Source organism: Theropithecus gelada, chromosome 5 (genome assembly GCF_003255815.1).
Source record: "Theropithecus gelada isolate Dixy chromosome 5, Tgel_1.0, whole genome shotgun sequence".
NCBI classification, from domain to species: Eukaryota; Metazoa; Chordata; class Mammalia; order Primates; family Cercopithecidae; genus Theropithecus; species Theropithecus gelada.
In genome coordinates this window covers 168,785,366-168,806,606 of record NC_037672.1, presented here as the reverse complement: position 1 = coordinate 168,806,606, position 21,241 = coordinate 168,785,366, and the positions used below count along the sequence as shown (strand labels likewise).

Sequence of the window (21,241 nt, the reverse complement as noted above, 5' to 3'; positions counted from 1 at the left end):
AGAATCAGAATTGATTTGGTCCTCGGAGTCTCCTAAAATGCAAGAAAAACTGTATTGTCTCCCTAATTGCGTTGATTGTTCTATATGGCTTTCAGAATAGAAAATAATTCATACAGAGTTCTAGTCTTTAACACTAGAAGGTTCATGCAGTCCTTTTGCTTTGTGCTGGAGTAATATCCACATGGGTTTGTGAAGTTGCCCAGGCTGCAAGGAGGTCCCTAATAATGAAATACCTGAGTCAATTGTAGTCTTATTTAACCCTCTATTTGAACTGTGGATAACTGTACCAAAGACTCACAAAGACTCGGAAAATAAGCCACATACTTGCCTGCCCAGGATTTTAAAAAAATCATGGTAAAGCAAAAGAAACCAATAGTGATTTTAATAGAAGGGGGAATGTAAAACAATGCAATATACCACAAAGCCACATTAGTTCAGTCATCATGGATTTGGAATTCTTGATGATTTATGTAGGGCTTAGAATGAAGTTTCTTTGTACTACCTTTGAGAAAAGGGCTTGTTAAGTAAGTGAGAAGCATCATCAAGGATTCATATTAGTTTACAGATACAGTAAGCAATCATATATGTCAAAGTGTCTATATTCATCAAACAAATGTTAAATGCCAAGGACATACATAGGGGGTAGACCATTTGAAAATCTTTGTTACCTAAATTGTATTCCAGGACTTGAAAATATTTGTCCAGCACCATGCCAGGCCAGGAGCAACAGCCCACAAGCTGTTTAAGCTACGGCAAAGTAGTCATAGGAGCATCATCTCTAGAGTCAGACCTCCTGGATGCTAATCACAATTCTACCCTCACCAGCAAGGCAAATTTGGACAATTTCCTTAATTACGTCATCTATAAAATGGGACAATTTCCTTAATTACGCCATCTGTAAATTGAGCTAATATAAACTAGTTCAAATGTTTTTATGAAAATTAAAGAGAAATAGGTATTTAGGAAATATATAGGTCATGTATCTCCTCATATAACCTTTAGATAAATGCTTTAAATATAGCAACAATGCAACATAATATAATTTAGTGTTTCTAGTGAAGATGGAAATACCAGAAATATGCTCAATTTTCTCTCTTTCTCCATCTTTCTCACTTTCTTTCCTTCCTTTTTCAGCAAATAGTGAAAGCACATTATCAATCTTCATGTAACTTTTTGTTTCTTTATAAAATTTACCATCCTCCCTCCTCTACAGACACCTTCGAAGCAGTAGAGGTAGATTTGCAGACTAAAGATTGGAGGTTGAAACTGAAACTGTGTTGATTTGCTCTGCATAAGGATGTGGAAAGCATCCCAAACTGGTGAAGGGCTGGATGGAAAAACTAGGAGGAGTCTAAAGCCTGAAAAACAAGACAACGAAAAGGAGAAGTGTAAAGGATCCCCACTTGTGCCTGAAGGTTGGACAGTGACTGTGGAAACAAAACAGTTTTGAGGAAGGTGATTAATGGATTGATACAAAATTCTCCCCTATTTCTCTTCTTCATTATACAGGAAAATCTACATGACTGACTAATTATTGGAGTAAGTGGCTACATTTTTGGAAACAAAAGGAGGTACTGAGTTGGGGCAAGGCAAAAATAAATCCTTAAATTAAAAAAAAAGAAAGTTGGTGCAGAAACAAATCAAACCAAATTATTAAAGATTTAACATGGATGGAGACCTAGAGTCCACGCGCTACACAGTTTTCTCTTTGTAAATAATAAAACTCTCTGCGGCCCTTGAACAACTTAGCTCATAAGAGCTGCTGCACACTCATGCAAAAACATACAGAGACTTTAAAAACAAAACGCTTGTTTAAATTTGTTCAAAAATTGTAATTATGCTTCAATTTACATTTTAAATGGTTTAGGTTGCATTAGAAAATTTAAAACATTTTTTGTCTGTGATTTGTGTTTGTGTGTAACTAGTATGAAAGCTGTTCAAATACACTCATGTAGAGTATAATGCAAATAAGCAAATGAAAATAAACCTTGATTCTCTTTAGTAGAAACAGCTGACAATTAGTCACAAAATGTAATTATTCTGTTTTATAAAGCCTAATTCATGACCACATGGACAAGACAGTTTGAAAATGTCTGGACACAGCAGAAAAAAGAATCTCAGTTCAGGTATAAGGAAATGGCAGCAGTCCAAAGCACTAGTATTTAAAAAAAAAAAAATCTAATAAAAAGATCACAGTGTTACAAGTTGACTTTATTTTATTAAAAAGCGGCTATCTCTGATCCATCTATAAAAGGGAAGGATAATTTAATTTAAGGACAGAAAAGGGGAGATATCCTAAAATGATCAAAGGAATGACAGATGGACTGTGTGTTCATTAAGAATATTCAATAGTCTACATTTAAATGCCCAGAATAGAGGGTTTTATATGGTTGATGTTTCTCTGAAATTTAATTGAATAATTAGACCAAATTCTAAACTGAACAACTAAAAAGATGATCTTAGTTAAACAGAATAATTGAGGGCATTCTGTGATTTTTAATTAGCTTGTTAATTAATTTTCTTTTTCACTTTTTGAATGATCGATTATTGTATATTCATTTGCAGTGATTGTTAATTGCTGCTATTATGTGATTCCATATATTGAAGTTCATGAAAATATTCTGTATTCTTTCTTTTGTCATCACTGCTTATAGTTTTTATGACATACATTACTTATTTGTACTGGTCCTGATTAACAGTTGCTACATGTCGGCTAAATACATGTCTCCATGTGTCAGCTATACTTCATAATCTTCTTGAATCCCAAATAGCTTTTAATAGCTAATTTAACAAATTTCAAAAACACATGAAACATTATTTATTATTCTTGTTAGCAAAGAAAAATATAGTCTACATGAATATTATAAAAATAGTGAAATGCAAACCATAATGGTTTCTATCAATGAATTAATTACGTGTTCTTAACTTTTCTCTGCGGGGTTCTTATCTTCAGTCTGACAGACACAAAATGTGATTGTATTTAAGAAAGTGAAAATAACCACAGTGGCAATTTATTTATCTTTCATTGTTGTAAAATGAAATATTTTTCCTTAATAAAGTTCTTTGCACATAGATTACTTTTCCAGAAAACAGAATTTTGTTGCTTTACATATTTACTTTAAAGTTTTTGACTATTTTATAGATATTTAAATTAACACGTTTCATCTACTTTCTTGCTGTTTTAGCCAGATAATACTGAGCGTAATTTAAACATTTTTGTTGATAACTGAGGATCAAAAAACAAATCCAAATTATTTTAACCTTCTACAATTAAAGAACCTCAGAATCCAGAAAGTCTTAGTATCATGTATGCTGTGATGAACTTAGCCATAAAGCTACTGGAAATTATTAGCAATGACTATGTCAGAGTTAAATAACTGCAGAGTCAGATATTCCCCCCAAGGACTTTAGTTTTTACTTCAATTGTTGCATCAAGTTACTTTACTTTTTTTCTTTTCTTTTCTTTTCCTTTCTTTTCTTTATTTTTTTTTCTTTTCTTTCTTTTTTTTTTTTTTTGACAGGATCTCACTCTGTCAGGCCGGAGTTTAGTAGCATAATAAAAGCTCACTGCAGCCTCAACATCCTAGGTTCAAGCAATCTTCCAACCTCAGCCTCTTCAGTAGCTGGGACTACAGGTGTTCATCACCACACTTGGCTATTTTTTCTATTTTATGTAAAGAAAGGGTCTCACTCTGTTGCCTAGGCTAGTCTTGAACTCCTGGGCTAAAGCGATCCTCCCACCTCAGCCCCCAAAGTACCAGGATTACAGGCAAGAGCCACCGTGCCCAGCCTGCATCAAGTTTTGATTTTAGAAGTCACTAAAGCACAAAGCACTTTAGAGAAATGGCCATTGGCACGTAGGAAAAACATACCCAACTGCCCTAAAATAGTGGAGGCTTCTGCAGTCCACACCAGAGCTGCAGCTCTATGAGGTGCGCAGAGCAAGTCTGCATTTCAATCATGTCCTCTATGGAAGTTCTAATACTGCATAGATTAAAGAAGCAGGGAAAGATAATAGCATGGACTAGTAGACATGCTGCTGTTAAATTAAAGGTGTTGCAGAAAGCTTCTTAGTCTTTAAGCAATGGCAGCTGGAGGAACTAGATTCTCTCTGCAATTAAAATGTACGATCTGATACTAGCAAGTTAATAGGTCTTGTGAAAGCAAATCAGTGTTTTTCAGAGATGTGCATCTTATGGCAAAAAGAATTACAATATTGAAGAAAAGGTGAACCAAAGTGTTGCTGGCACTTCAATAGTTAGCTAAGCTAAGGCTTCCACTAATTCTCTACGAAAGGGGAATTCAAACAAATCAATAGGGATATAATTTATGCACTTTCATTTATTAACATTCATCTCCTCGCCACAGTAATCACATGAAGTAATCCTGCAGTTTAAAATTCCTGGAAAAGTAAAAATTGTATTGATTTTAACTATGTAGTAAGATCCTAGCTTAGACCATGTTCCTTATTTTAGAATTTTAAGATATTATTACATAGGTATAGATGTGTGTAAATATATACACACACATACATAAATGTAGATATACATCATAGTAGATGTGATGGGAGAGTGGATATATTGTGTGTGGTGCTTGTACCATTTGTTAGTAAATGATAACCAGTTCGTTCTGCAGTGTAGGGTTTATTCTCTTATTCTTTTCCTGTTTTTACTGTCTCTTGTAAAAAGTGTTTCTTAAAAGCTGTTTAAGACCGGGGGCCGTGGCTCGTTCCTGTAATCCCAACAGTTTGGGAGGCCGAGGCAGGTGGATCCTTTGAGTCCAGGAGTTTGAGGCTAGCCTGGGCAATGTAGCAAAACCTTATCTCTACAAAAAGTACAAAAACATTAGCCAGGTGTGATGGTGCATGCCTGTATTCCCAGCTATTTGGGAGGCTGAGGTGGGAGCATCACCTGAGCCAGGGAGGCAGAGGTTGCAGTGAACCAAGATTGCGCCATTGCACCCCAACCTGGGTGACAGAGTGAGCCCGTGTCTCAAAAATAAATAAATAAAATAAACGCTTTTTAAGAGAAGCTGTTTCTAATAGAAAGAACTCCACCTTAAATATTAAAAGTACAATTTGTGGTTGGTATATCATGTAACTAGGCACAGTGTTTTGTGAAAAACGTATTCAAAGTACTTAAGCAAGAATTATATCTGGTTACAAATATGAATAATCTATCCAGAAATGAGTTAAATCTAAGGTTCCAGACATTTTTGTCTTTTTTTTTTCAAGAAAATACCAAGTAAATTACATACAAACTTGTAACTTTCCAAGAAACAAACAAACAAAAAAATTGGGATTAGAAAGAGAGTGATTCCTAAAGGAGACAAAGTCTGCTTTAACAATGCTTCAGTAATTTCTTATTGGGCATCTGATTTTCTTTTCATATGTCTGCAAATGACTGGCAATATTTTGCTACTCCTAAAGTTTTAACTAGAATTTTTCACTCTAATATATCATTAGGACATATATTACAGTATATTTTATAAATTAATCTGAATGCATCTGTTTCTCTGCTTTAATTTCCCACTTATATTGTATGTGTGTTGAGTTTTATTAAAAGTATTTGCAATACTTTTTCTCCAATAATATAAATAATTAGTAAAATTGAGCAGGTAAAATAATTAATCCAATGGACCCAAAGTAGATGGTGATAGAATTTGGAAGGATCTAGGAGGTAGAAATAGAACAGTTTAAAATATTTCAAGAAAAAAAAACACCACCATTGACTAATAGATTCACAGAAGTCCCATCCTGTATCATTTTAATGTTGTTTGTTGGAAGTAAATTCAGAGAGTTGCTGCTGATTTTATCTCTGCAACAGATCCATTGTCACTCTTTCTGTAAGGTTCCCTCCATTCTCACGCATCACAAAAGGAAGACAAAAGGGAAATTTATCAAAAATCTTTTGTGGGGACAAACTATTCATCTTAATAACTCTCTGCAGTTAGGAACGAAAGGTTTAATTTGGCACCAAAGAATAAATTATTGTAAATCAGATGATGATAAACTTGAAGCTAGAGCTTGACAGTTGTCTGCTCATGAATATCAGTAGGAACTAGGTATGCAAACAGTTGTATCCTCTTAGCTCTGGAAAGAGTTCCACAAATGATAACGATTTACGAAAACTTGATTCATATTCTCTGATCACTTGCACTCATTATACTCAAAAGCCAGAAATTGATCAAAAATATTTCTATAAATAAGTCATAACCTTAAGAAATGCTTATTTAGATTATTTTGGTTTGTATTTTTCTTTTGATGCAGGTACTTATGACAGCTAAATAAGTAGGGTGTAAAGGTCTTCTTTTGGTTAGCCATACAATATAATGGAAATTGAATAGGTCTTCTAGGTCCAGAAATGAAAAGATAGCTGAAGGCACCATGACAGAGGACATTAACCAAGACATATGTAACCATTTTAGAGCCCAAATGGTCTTTTGAAGGGGTGGTGAAATTAAAGCAACCAACCATGACATTTTAAATAATTATCTGACATAGAAAATTGGCTTAAGGATTGAATATATTATTTTGGTGATAGCTGTTGAATATATGAAGGCTTAAGGAACAAAGCTGCCCTTGACTAAAGCTTAGAGAATATTAAAACTAATGCATGCTACTGTTAGAGAATATAATTAACAGAAACATGAGAAACAGCATCATGACTTAGAGTGACACTCGACATGGACAAAAGGTACATAATAAAATATATAAAATAATCAAAAGTTTCATTCTGTTCTAACCATACTTTAAAGGTTATATAAATAATTGTGTATGATGTTCCTTTTTCTCCCTTCTTAAGAAGTGCTAGACATTTAGATACAGAGTGTCCTAAAGAAATAAAATCTTGGATAGATGTGTGTAACGATTGTCATGGTAATAATTTCAAATACAAGTATTAGTCCGAAGAGTTTTCAAATGGTTATAAAAAATGCAAAATTGTATCTTTTATTCAGGCAAATCCTAAGAACAACACAAAAGCTGCTGGAAGCCATCAGGTAGCTAAAAGCCATGAAAGAAACAACAAGGAGATCTTTGACAACATAGGAGAGAAGAAGTACAATACCAACTCTTCTTGCCACCTTTACTCCCTTAATCAATAATTGATTAATGCACCAAAATGATACTGTTATTAACACCATTAATTGTGTTACCTGTAGCCTAAAAAGGTCCTCAATTGCTCCCCTCACTGCCTGCGTCACAATATAAGGTTTTGAAGTGAAATCTTTTTTCTTTGCAACCAAAATGGGAGAGCCATCCGTTCTCTACCTCTTATAACATGCTCTGTGGGAGCTCCATCTCCCAGCTCAGACATGAAGGGAATCAAAGTATGTTTTTTCCTCAGGGATTATATTAGGGATGGACCCATCACTCAATCAGGGCCAATGAAACATTTTCTGAGATATTGAGAAAGTAATTATCACTTTTTCTAAGTGGATTTGAACCAAACCCAAGAGTGTGTAGGTTATCTTACAATGGGAGTTTTGACTAATACTCTAAGACAAAAGAGATTAGTGAAATATTAATACTTAGTAGAACTCAAATACAATTAGTATTACAGATCATTAAAAAACTTGTCATTGTATGTCTGGACTGCTGAAACAAAATACCATAGACTTTGTGGCTTATAAAAACAGGAATGTATTTCTCACAGTTCTTGAGTCTGGCAAGTTCAAGATAAAGGCAGGGGAAGATTTTAGCTTTGGTGAGCATCCACTTCCTGGCATATAGACAGCTGTCTTTTCACTCTGTGCTCACTATTTCTCATTTATCTCTCAGGGGCCTCTTTTAAAAGGGCACTAATTGCGTTAGTAAGGGCTCCACCCTGTAATCTAATTACCTCCCAAAAACCTCACATAAAAATAAGCACTGAATTGAGGATTCAGTTTCAACATATGAATTTGATGGGGACCAAGAAAATCAATCCATGGCACTCTTAAACTTCCTTACCCTCTTTAAATTTAAGAAGGCCTACCTGTTGAAGTTGGCAAAATGATACGTAATCAGGTTTTCTTTGGATAGCTCTGTGAGAAATCCACCTTCCTGAAGAGAGAGTGTGGTGGGTGGTAATTTTCCCCCACCATAAGCCTTATATAGGGACTTCATTTGGACGACTTGGGGAGTTGTAATTGTGTCTGTTGCAGTTAGGGAGACACAGTGGGCCAGCGTTGAAATCATATCTGGAAAATCCCAAAGAGCAGGGGCAGCTATGAATTTAATAATGTGTCTAAAGGAGAATGTTTTTCCTGTTTGGCAACAAATTGCATACCTATACTTTGGCTAAGAGGAGAATTCATGTATGTTTCCTGTGATCCAGAAATGATCCATGGGAGAAAGAATCTACCCAAAGCAGCTTTATCTTATGGGCAAGAAGAACATCTAGAGAGGTACTTGAATGCCCATATATAGTGCCTGCATAGAGTGGACTCACCAAAATCCAAAAGTTGAGGGAGGTTCAGGCAAGCAAAATTGAATACCATGCCTCTGCTTTTGATGAAGCCATGAACGGTATCCTCTAGGGAAATAATCAAAGCAAACAGATTATTGGCCCAGAAAGCAAATAATATCTTAAAACAGTCATTGTCAAGGAAGAATTAAACTTCATGTACTCTTATTGCTTCTCCATCTCTATTCTGAACCCATCTCCTTTTCATTCTATCATGAACCTAGTTCTGTCTGAATATCTGAAATGGAGGCCCCACAGAGGACAGAATCAAATGTAAGATTACAAATGACAGTATTTTTACTCTTGCAGCAAGCTATCCTGATATATAATGTACTCTGGACTTTTCAGTACTGCTAGTAGTACTTAAATTATTTTGAGATGGGCTTTCCTCCAGTTTACACTGAAAGTATACTAATTGGATATAGTTGGGATAATAACTAACTTCTGTCTTCTTAATGTCAAACAATTACATTGTCTAAAAATAATGCCTTCTGGAAAATATTTCAGATTTCTCAACTCTCTTTTGTTGTGAAGATTCTTTATACATCACTAATTACAATGATTACAATGATGACTACGTACTATTACAACTACTATTACAACAACTATTCCCACCACTACTATTTCTACTATGACCAGACTGATAGAACATAACACAGAGAGTAATGGCAAGCAGGTAGAACGTATCTTTCTCAATAACTTTCTGCCTCCCGAAAGTAAGATTGGGATATGCAAATAGTTATGAATAGTTCTTGGCTGTGGTGAGGTGTGCTACTTTCATGCTAAGGTAATAAAACTTCTCTGCAATTTTCTTGTTTCTCTATCTATGCTACACAAGAGGAGAGGCATGAGTTCTAGGATATGCCCTGATGAGGTGGCAGCTCCTCCAATAGTCTGGATCTCTCACTGACTGCACAAAGCAGTATCCTCTTCCTATCTATTTTAGATGTATTTAGAAATGAGGCACAGGTGTCTGTGGATATATTTTTCTCACCATAACATAGCCTAACTTACAATAGCAGAAACTGTCAGTGTCCTATTCATATCCTCTCTCTTACCCTAGAGTTCACCTGCAGAGTGGTCCCTTATGCACAGAGCACAGACTGCTTCCTACCTTTCCCTGCTTCAGCAAGCTTTGAGACTGGAGGTTGCTGAGACTGGTGATAGGTGTGGCATACATTCAGGACAATAATTATACCAAAGGCAATGCTTAACCCACAGGGAATGGAAAGTGATGGATAAACACCCTAGATCCTCACTCTTTGGTGGGATGATTCTGAGATATGTTCTGCAGTCCTCAGAGGGTCTCCTCCGGGATGAATTCAAGTTATCCATATTCAATGAACATTCTTCGGGCAATTCAATTTATCTGTAAGCAGCAAGATTCTGACCAAGGAGAGCTTATTTTCCATACTTCTGGACCTCATTAGTCATAATTGTTCAATTAGATCTCATTTATTTATATAATCATTGAGTATTTAACAAAATTACTTCATTGTTCTATGGCTCTTCAAGAGTATACTGAGTTCAGGTGAAATCACTGAATATTGTTTCATGTTTTCTTCCTGAGGTCATAAATACTCATTGTTCCAAACACTCATACTCCATATATGCTGATGCTACCACAGGTGCAGGACCATCAGGATTTGAAAAATTCTCCAAAAGAAAGCTTTTACTTTCTCACCATATTCCATAAAAAAAAATTGTCATATTGCTTACATTATGATGAAAATAAATCCCTTACATATTATGAATATTGGTGTTAGGCTATGTTAGTAACTGGCGATCTATGAAGACATTCAAATGTAAAATTAAGAGCTGCACCTTTTTGCTTCAAACTACAAAAATATTTGCAAAATAATAAGCACTTTATAGCACAATAAAAGGGCTTACACATAAAAAAAAAAAAACATTTTCAGAGTTCTAAGAACCTGTCACATTTTTTATCAAACGTGTAAGAACCTATAAAGTGAAAATAAAGCTAATATAAATGTTGTCAGAAATTGGAGATGATATTTCTTAATTTACAATGGTAGTAGAGAGATGAACATTTTAGGTGTTTTCAAGGCACTGGAAATGAAATTAAACTACCATTGCTCCCAGTTAAAATGCAACATTTCACACAATAAGAAAACATTCTATATCCTGGGAGCCAATATTAAACCAACTTATTTTCTTGTGATTTAAAGACATTATAGTCACTGGACCATAATCTAATACAGGTCATAATACAATTATTAGCCCTTCAACACCAATCTCTTCAACCTCCCCGGAAATAGCACACATTTACAGAAAATCATTTGCCATTATTTCTGTGAAATATGCTCTTCATTTAAATGTGGTTGTGCTAAAGTTTAAACTGTAAGTTACATTTCTTTTTCATAGGCAATTGTAGAGGTCTTTATGGTGTTAGCCCCCAAATCTAGTCCACCTCTCCACCACTGTTGGTTCCACAAATTTGGGGGATTGACTAGGTTTGACCTTAAAGTTAATCACAATACCTCTTTATCTTCCTAGTAAATAACGTAGGAATCAGGCTAAGCTTATTGACGGACATGGGGTTGCTTCAGGAATGGAAAAGTGACCTTCATGAAACAAATGTAATAACAAAAGACGTTTCTTGAGGGATTCAGGGAGGAATTATGTCATGCTTAAAGAAAGCCTCAGAACGTACAATTCCTTCTTCCTCTGGACATTATTACTTGAGGGTATGAGGCTGTAGCTAAGCTTCCCCAGGAACCAGTGCTAGGAGAAAGGCTGCATATAGCAGAGGGTGGACCTGACAGAATCACTAAGGATCAGAGCCAGGGTAGTGGGATTAAGCCAACTCTGAAACATCTCTAACCATTATTTCAGTTTTGTGAATCTGTACTTGTTTTTGCTTCAACGTTTGTTTGTAAGAATTTGTTTTGTTGGGTGGTTATGTGTTTGTTTTTCTAACTTGTGGTTAAAAGTATTTTAACTGGCACGGAAGTTTTGATTGCATGCTTCACCATTACCTACAAATAATTCATTATTAAAATAATATTGCAACAATAAATAACAAAATGGAGAAACATAAATTTCACTTTTGGATGGTTACAGGCTAAATGGTGCCCCAAGATTTATTTACTTAAGCCCTAACCCCCTACTACCTAAAAATGTGACTGTATTTGGAGATAGGTTAAGTTAAAATGAGACTTTAAAGAGGTTAAGTTAAAAATGAGACTTTTAGAGTGGGCCATAACCCAATCTAACTGGTGTTTTTATAAGAGGAGTTCAAGACACTCAGAAGACTATGTGGAGAGGCGATAAGTGATCTGACATTCCCAAGCCCAGGAAAGAGGCCTCAAAGGAAGCCAGCCTTGCCAGCACCTTGATTTTTGACTCGCTAGACCTCCACAGTCACATGAACCAATTTCTTAAAATAAATATCTCTTTCTTTATATGTAAACACATCCTGTTGGTTCTGTTTTGCTGGAGAACCTTAACAGATGGACTAAATGACACCTATTTCTAGACGCAACTGAGTGACAAAGTTATGATCAGTAATTACTAAAGCTTAGCATTGCTCATGATTTGTTTTCTATTCAGTCATCTACATACCACATGTGAAACAACTGCATTTTAATATCTAATGAGGTAAAAGAGGCATAGGATAAGAACTTATGCTACACTAAGATGTGGCCAACCTCTTCACCGCTTCCCAAAACACTGGATGATATATAAAGATAATTGAAACATCATATAAGATTGAGAGGCACCACTGAGCTTTCTTAATTCTCCTATGGGAGGTAATGTTAGCATGGATGTTAGTGTGGAAACATGTTCCTAACTTTTTCTCCCTGAAGGTCCTGCCCTGTGACAATCCTTAAGCGCCTGGAAAAATGGCTCTGATATCTGTCTCTCTCTCTTTTTCATGTTCCCCCACTCTCGACAACTACCCCTCTCCCCAGTCTTTTATGTTCTTTCCTTAAGATGTTCATTTGGGCTATTACTTGTATTCCTTATGAAAGAAAGTTTACTACAGATGGTCCCTGACTTACCACGGTGTGACTTAATGATTTTAAAACTTTATGGATGATGCTTTGAGCATCCATACAACCATTTTGCCTTTTACTTTAAATAAATCACACAAGATAGTCAACACTTTATTAGAATAGGCTTTGTGTTAGATGATTATGCCCAACAGTAGGCTAACATGAGTGCTCTGAACTTGTTTAAAGGTAAGCTATGATGCTCAACAGGTTGGGTATATTAAATTCACTTTATACCTACAATAGTTTCAATTTATAATGGGTTTATCAGGACATAACCACATCATAAATCAAGGAGAATGGGTGCTTCTCTTCATGAAGTAACTTTGATGGGTTGGTATTTGCTGTGTTCAACAAATTGTGGATATTAGAATCCATGAAATGGTAAAAGCTGATTGATGTGGAGCTAGGGAAGTTGCCCCCTCTTCTGGGAGTCTTGAACAAGGTCAACAAAGCATGGTTTTCTCTGCCAGGCTGCAAACTCTCTGAAAGTCATTTGCATGCAAGTTCAAATATGTTTTCCAAAGGGCACACTTAAATGAAGAAGACAAGACCTATTCCAAGTCTCCTTTGCTTGAAGAGATAATGAAGAGTAATCTGCAGACAAATACTATGTTCTTTCTGTTGCCTGCCCCAACTCCACCACTTGGATAACTAAGAACTGTAGTTACTTACAGACAGCAAAGAATGTTGCTTGTTATGCTTCTGTCTAATCAGAGACAAGTTTCAAAATTCAGATGTAGTTCTATAAACTTCACTAGTAATTATTTGAGAGAAACATATCCAGGTGTTTATTAAGCACAATGTTATTCTTTAAAGCAAGCTTGTTCAACCCGTGGCCCATGGGCTGCATGTGGCTCAGGACAGCGTTGAATGTGGCCTAACACATAGTGGGTAGACTTTCTTAAGACATTGTGAGTTTTTTTTTTTTTGGCTCATCAGCTATTGTTAGTATATATCATGTGTGGCCCAAGGGTATGTTTCTTCCTCGAATGTGGCCCAAGGAAGCTAAAAGATTGGACACCCCTGCTTTGAAGAATATAATAATAGTAAAATAATAGCATTATTAGTAATCTAAATAGTAACAACATCTTTTAACATTCTTCTCTTGTGACAAACACACAGTCTCGCTTTTAATTATAATTTTACTTACCTCTATTAAGAAGCTATTATAAATATATTGCAAATATTATGAAAACTGAGAATAGCAGTAGTTGATTGGATGTACTGATATAACTTAAGTCCTAAGTATGTTAGAAATCTGGTTTATAAAATAATGGTCCATGAAATATCACATCAATACAACGCAATATAGATCAAGGGCAAATAGAATTGTTCTTGTTCAGATTCAAAACTCAGAAAATGGATCTACTGTTTTTGAAATGCACATTAGAAAATAATTTATGTATTTGGAAATTGCTTCCACTTTACAGAATTTTCCATATACCAAATAATGCATAACATTAAATGATAAATATCATATTTCCTAATAAACATGTGTATCGCTATTTCAGAGAAGCACCCACTTAATGTTAAGTGTACTGCTTCAAGAATATGGGCTGTTAAATTTCTGTTTATGTAAGCAAGCTGGATGGGATGACAGCAGGAATGGGCTCGTAAGAGGCCATTTAAAGGACTTGTATAAAATGAATCTTAATAGAAAATGAAAATTTTATGCCCCAGTTGTGGGTAATATGCCTTTATCAGTAGTATTGGCTCTTTATTCGGTACAATGGTCATAAGTGTTATATTATCAACTCTTGTCAGATGTTACTAAAGGCTAAAGGTACTTTAAAACTGTCATGTGTAGCATGTGGTAATTGGACTTTTCTAACTTGTTAGCCTACTACCAACATAGTATTTTGGAATATACGTTAAATGAATTCATCAGTTTCTGTTGTTATGTTTCTATTTTCTATCATAAAAGTAATTTAAGGTTATTCATCATTAAAATATTTAAAATTAATAGTAAGGTAAAATTCCTTCATAACTGTATCTGCCGAAGGACATTACTTTAATGTTTGTAGATTCTTGTGTTTATTTGTTCTTACACTAATATATTCTTTCTAAAAGTGGGAAAGACTGCACATACTCTTTTTTCACTGGTTTTTGCCACATAGTAATATTTTAAATATCTTTTCAGATATTTACATTATGGAGATATGTTCATTTTTTGTATGGCAATTTCTCTACAGAATAATTTATTATGTTTTCTGCAGTTTTGGTAAAATAAACAATGCTTCACTGAATCTCATTAGGCTGCATCTTTTGCTCACTGTTAGGTATGTTTTTAATTTCTAGGAGATGGATGGAAATAAATAAATATTTAAATAGTTAACATGTCAAGTTTTCATCCATAAGTGGTGAATGCTATGATTTGATTTCAAATTTAGGCAACCTCTCTTTATGGTTGATATTCTTTCTATTTAACACCATCTCATTATAATTGATTCCTATGAACAAAATGTCTCATAAAACATTTTTTTCTGATTACAATCCCATCAGCATATATAATAATAACCATTTTACTATTGTTTTAATAAGAATAGGAATTATCATTTTCTGTAATTTTATGAATTTTATAAAAACAGTTTCTAAGTCTTTCATTTTTGTATCTCAGATTTCTAGAGAGTTAATTTATTTTTATGTCTTATTTGATCACTTATCATTTTAATTAAATGATTGTTTAGGTTATTTGCCACTTTTTAAATGTTTAGTTGATATTTTGGAAATATTTTTTCACATAAATAATTAGTTGCATTTCTGGCATTATTTTCCTCATTGCAAATTTGTTCACTCTAATTCTCTGCAATTCTAGTTTTTTTGCTTCCAGCTATTTATTTTACGGCCTCTGAGTTTTCTGGGAGCATGAATAAACTATTTTTAACAGACTTAGATATTCCTGGCTCTTTTTTTCATATTTTGTATTGCAATAGCAATAACACAGCAACAAAACCAACAACTGTTTTGATTTGTTTTTATTTCAATAGTTTAGGGAATACAGGTGAGTTTGGTTACATGCATACGTTCTTTATGTTCTTTGCCCATTCACTTGGCTCTCATTTTCTCTGGCTTGCCGCCATGTAAAACATGCCTTTCACCTTCTGCCATTATTGTGAGGAAAAATGTGGAACTGTGAGTCCATTAAAGTTTTTTTCTTTATAAAATACCCAGTCTTAGGCATATCTTTATCAGTGGTGTGAAAACAGATGAGTACACTCAATACAGGATTTTTTTCATCAAACCAGTTACCACAATAAACTTAATTGGGTAGGGAGAACTCTGAGAAACACTGTAAAACTCGTGCCTTGGAATAATCTACCTAAAGGCAAGGAAGTTGGGTTTTCTTTTCTTTTCTTTTCTTTGTATTTGCTACTTTTATTATTGTATTTTGCTAATTTTTGTATTTTTAGTAGAGACGGGGTTTCACCATGTTGGCCAGGATGGTCTTGATCTCCTGACCTCGTGATCTGCCTGCCTCAGCCTCCCAAAGTGCTGGGATTACAGGTGTGAGCCACAGTGCCTGGCCAGAAGTTGGGTTATCTTAAAGTGATTGACTTAGTCACTTCCCATCGCTGATACACTCACTGCAGATAATGCTGGGTATATAATTCATGGGACCCAGACTATGCTCAAATGCCCCCATTATTCTAAGGGATAGTTTAAGTATTTTTTTCTCTCTTTTCTATCTCCTCTTTCCTCCTTTCCCCTACTTCCTACTTAGCTCTTTAGAAATACAATTATGGCCTTTTACCTTCTCTTCAGCAGACACTCCCTATAAGGTAAGTTAATTTAACTATGGACTTAGAAACTCCAGAGTGGGCTCTCACACACCAAGAGGTTGCCTCGAGAGATAACATTCAATTTGCAACCCAAAGTCCCACTACAAAACTCTCCCCAATTTGGAGAGTTTTGGGCCACCTCTACAACCCTTTCTGACCACGAAAACGCCAATTCAACTGTCTGGTAGATAAGGCACTGAGCTAGCAAGCAGACCACCCATCTCCTCACTTCCTCTCCTGCCTTTTAAAAGTGCCTGCTTTCTGCTCCAAAAGCAAAGCAAGATCCTTAAGACAGGAAGCCTGTACTGTTTCCTCTAAGCTAGTTTTGAAATAAAAGTCACTTCAAATGCCAGACCTCTCTCTCTTGTTATTGGACTCTGTAGGTGGCAAGTGCCAACCTGAATTTTGTTTCCAAAGGCATAATATAAAAGTGGGGACCTGGCCAAGGGCAGGGAAGTCCAGCTCTCCTTCCCATGGGCCTGCCACCCAACCACCTGAAAACCCCAATGCGCTGCATCCCAGCTGAGACATGCTCTGCATCTGGATGGCAGTGGGCAAAAGGCCCCTAATGAATCAACCATTGAGTTAACAGCCTGGGCTGGGGTTGGGCATTACCTGTCCTGAGATGCTGCTGGGCACATGTCCCACCTTCCCAGTATGTATGCTGAGGCCCACACTATGGGAAGGGGTGCAAAATAGTGAAATGCATATGTGTACTTTCCTTCCTCCTTCCCCACTTCCCTACTCCATGGCCCTTCCCAACCACCTCCTTTACTTTCCCCAGTGAGGAGAGCAGCAGCAGTTGCTAGGAGGGGTTGAAGCAAAGGCAGTCAAGAAGCTATCCAGGGTAGGTCATGCAAAAGTCTAACCCCCACATTTCAACCCACCCCTCATGCTTGATTGTCCCAATGACTTAACTTACAAAACACAAATTAAAATTCAAGGAGAGCATTACGAAGAATTTCAAGGCCAGGCATGGTAGCTCATACTTGTAATCCCAGCACCTTGGGAGGCTGAGGTGAGAGGATCTCTTGATCCCAGGAGATTGAGGCTACAATGAGCCGTGACAGCACCACTGCTGTCATCCAGCCTAGGTGACAGAATGAGAAACCCCGTCTCAAATCAATAAATCAATCAATAAGATCAAGATGCCTCTGAAGCTGGCCGTAACTGCAGAGCATCCTTCCACATTTCTAGAAAAGTTTTCAGTCAGGTTATGTGGATACTGAAAGTTTTCTGGAGCACAGCGGATGTGACAGCACCTGTTACAGGAATAGAACAAACTAGTTCTGGAAACCCCATGTGAATATTTTTATTTATCAGAATTTAGAAGAAAAAATAATTAGCAAGTTTTGCCCCTCGAAATAAGAGCACTATAAAATAAAATTGTAGATCCCATGTTCATTACCATTTAGAATTTGTACACTGAACACCAAAGCGTGACTAAGGCAGGCCTAAAATGACACGGGTTTATTTAGCCAAGGGGGAGGATGTATCCAGGAAAAAAAATATAAACCATAAGAGCATCTGTCACCTGAGCTTTTTTCAAAAGGGTTTTTCGGTACATCAATATTTAGAGAAAGAGCAAGGAGGGAAAAAGGGAGGGAAGAGAGGCCATGAAGCAGATGGTTACATTCTTGTAAGGCTCTGATAAGCTTCAGTAAATCTACATTTTACATGTGAAAAGAGAAAATGAGGCTATGACACAGGGCTGAGAAATTACAGCTATCTGTGAACAACAAAAAAGGCAGTTTTTGCCTGACTCAGTTCCCAAGCTTAACTTTCCCTTTAGCATAGTGAGTCTGAGGTCCGAAGATTCTATTTTCTTTCACAACATCAATTACAGAACAGAGAAAGATGTATGTCAATTTTATGACTTACTCAAAACTTTAGAAGTCAAATGTTGAAACCTATCAATTATCCTTGATTGACTATCAAGGGGTTGATGTGAGGACTGTGGGTGGAGGACCTCCAACAAGCTCATCCGGAAGAAGCAAACGACCTTTCAAAAGGACTTTCATCTATTAGGTGAATGATGGTCACTTTTGTGACCCTCCTGAAGTTAAATTTTACTTTATTTATTTGCCAAAATAAAAGTGGAAGAAAAAAATCTGTATATTAGAAATGGTTATATAGACTTAAATATTCTTAATGTCAGGATATTAACAGTTTTAAAATGAGGACATGTATAGTTTCACAGAATTTAATATGGAAATTAAGAATAGTATGTAAAGCAGTGAGAGATTAGTAGTAGTTTTCACTCCTTAATAGATTGACTATAAGATTACCCAAAATTATCATCTATTCAAATATATTTAAAATCCAATCTGACTTCTGAAAAGTAGTTAACTCGCTCTTTCAGGAATCGATATGCAGTTAAAAAAAATATATATATATTTTTTTCTTTGTATTTTTCATTTTTATTTAAATATAATTAAGAAAGAGAAAGAAATCTTAATCATTGAGAACAATTTGATTTAAACATATCTCACAACTCAATATGAATTCATTGTTAAATTTAAAAAGAAAAATGAAACAAAAAATTATACTGAAGGTAGCTAAGCATTCTTTGGATTTTATAAGAACTTCTCACTCAGGTGTTGTGTAATGCAAAATGTTGCAGAAGTGATAATGCTTAATTTAATTTAGGAATTTCATTTAACATATAAAGATCTTGTGAAAGAATAAAAAAAATCTCAGACCCCCAAATCACTAAGCCAAGGCAAATCTGCCTCCTATTTTATTCCTAAGATAGCTACAAAGATAAAAAAGCTCCATACCTCCCTCAGAATCTGCAAACAGGGAAATTTCTTGTGGACCTCAAGATCTTAACCATAAAACAGTTCTATTGAATTTCACCCTGGCAATGTAAACTGAGAGCTTATCTTCAGAGCTGCTGGACAGAAAGTCATCCGTCTGCTCACCTGAGACAAATGCATATTCCATTGCTTCCTCTGCCCTAGTGTTTATGTGAAAATGCAGATTCACTGAGCCAGTCTACATTGTGCATTCAGTGAAAAGCTGATCAAAGACTCAAAAGAACGCAACTTTTTGTGCTTATCTACCTAGGACCTGGAAGCCCACCAACACCAAACCAATGTATATCTTACACATATTTATTATTATTTCATGTCTTCCTAAAACATAAAAGCAAGTCGTATCCTGATTACCTTGGGCACGTGTCGTCAAGACCCCTGAGGCTGTGTCAGGGGGCATCCCTAACCTTGGCAAAATAAACTCTCTAAATTGATTGAGATCTCTCTCAGATATTTTCAGCTCACAATTTTAAGGCATTTGAAATGTTTCATTTATAACACTTGATTCTAATCATTTTTCCAAAAAGTTACATAGTTGGCCATTCTAAAGATTCTCCGCAAAATACTACTTTTAAAAATATATCACTCGTTTATTCATATTACCAGGCAATAACTTCAGTTACGAATATTTCATTTTAATGAAATCCTTCAATAGTTTGCTCAGAGTGGGTCTATGTGTCATAGAGACTTTAAGATTTGTTGTTCAAAGTGTTTTTCCTTCTTTAAACTCTTGAACAACAGTTTAGACAGGTGTCAACTTCAGAGCTGGAAGAGATTTTCCCTTGGTACTTTGACGAACAAGAACACAAGAACACTGCTTCCTATTGTGTATTAGCCTTGATGAGAAGTTTGATGTTGTTATCTTTATTGTACTTTTGTAATTTATCTGTCTTTTCTCTCAGTTTACATACAAATATACACACTCTGCAGTTTCACAGTGGTGCGGGTAGATGTGGATTTACATGCAACCTTTTTGTGCACTTTTGAATTTCAAAACAATTCAAATCCATTATCAATTTCGGATTGCTTCGTTTCTCCATCTTCTCTTTAATCATTTTCTTGATATTATTGTCAACATGCTAAAGTCTCTCAATCAAACCTTCCTGAATATTAACTTCTCTTTCATATTCTATATCTACAGGCTGCATTCTAAACAAATACCTTAATGTTATCTTAACCAGAGGTATCACTTAAACTGTGCTGTCTACTAGTTATTCTACCAGTTCAGGGATTTTTCCTCCGGTTTACTAATTGAATAGTTTTTAATATTTGTCATTTCTAATAATTCTTTGGGTTCTTTTTCCTACACTAGTAAGTGCTTCTGTTTAATAATGCCAGTTTCTTTCTCGAGGCAATTATTATTTTATGCATTTGAGGAAATAAACATAGGTTTGTTTTATTTAATTGCTAATTCATTTTTTGCCTTGGATTATTAAAGTAACTGATTATTTACTTGCCTTGTGGGTTTTGGAATTTTATTTTGGAAATTTTATTTTGGAATTTTATTTTGCAAAATCTTCTTGAAGAGCTTTTTCCTTTGCCTCATCACTCTCTTTGTTTCTTTTCTTTCTCTCTCTCTCTTTGACCCTCTCTGTCTAGATGTTCTATAGTTTCTTCCAACTAACAATTTTATCTTCAAATACAAAGATAGTATTTATGCTGGTAGATTCGGGGTAATATTGGCATTAAAAATACAGTTACATGGCCACTTGCCAGAGGGAAACTTGGCTCACAACCTTGACACAGACTTTGTTTCTTCCTGATGTTCCCTGCAGACTCCACTCTCCCTGATATGTGCTATAGCCCCTCCTTCTTCCGGAATTAGCTATAGTCTCCCACTCCAAAGACACCATGAACCATGGTAACTGCGTTTCTGTTTGGGAAACCCTGCCCCAGGCTATTTTCTAGCAGTAAACCTGGAATGGGTCTCCAAATTTATAGGAATTACTTCTAGTTCTGTTACCCGTGGATACCAATTCATAGTTGCCTGAAACTTCTCTTCCCCTGACCCAAGTGGGAACCAACTTCAATCCTAATTATTGCTTTTGTCCAATTTCTAGCACGGAGATGTCTGTTTTTTTTTTTTTTTGCCTGGGTTGTGTCGATATTTTTTCTTTTACATTTTGTCTATCGTTATATGTTTTGAAAGGGTCAGGGGATGAAGGAATTATATTCAAAGT

At 35.5% G+C, this 21,241-nt stretch overlaps 1 protein-coding gene across 2 annotated transcripts in view; it reads right to left on the bottom strand.

Annotated features, from left to right (window-relative positions):
* The window catches only part of GALNTL6 (polypeptide N-acetylgalactosaminyltransferase like 6), a 1,222,748-nt gene that overhangs the window by 1,035,640 nt on the left and 165,867 nt on the right, over positions 1-21,241 (bottom strand). The gene's annotated exons all lie outside the window — the stretch shown is intronic.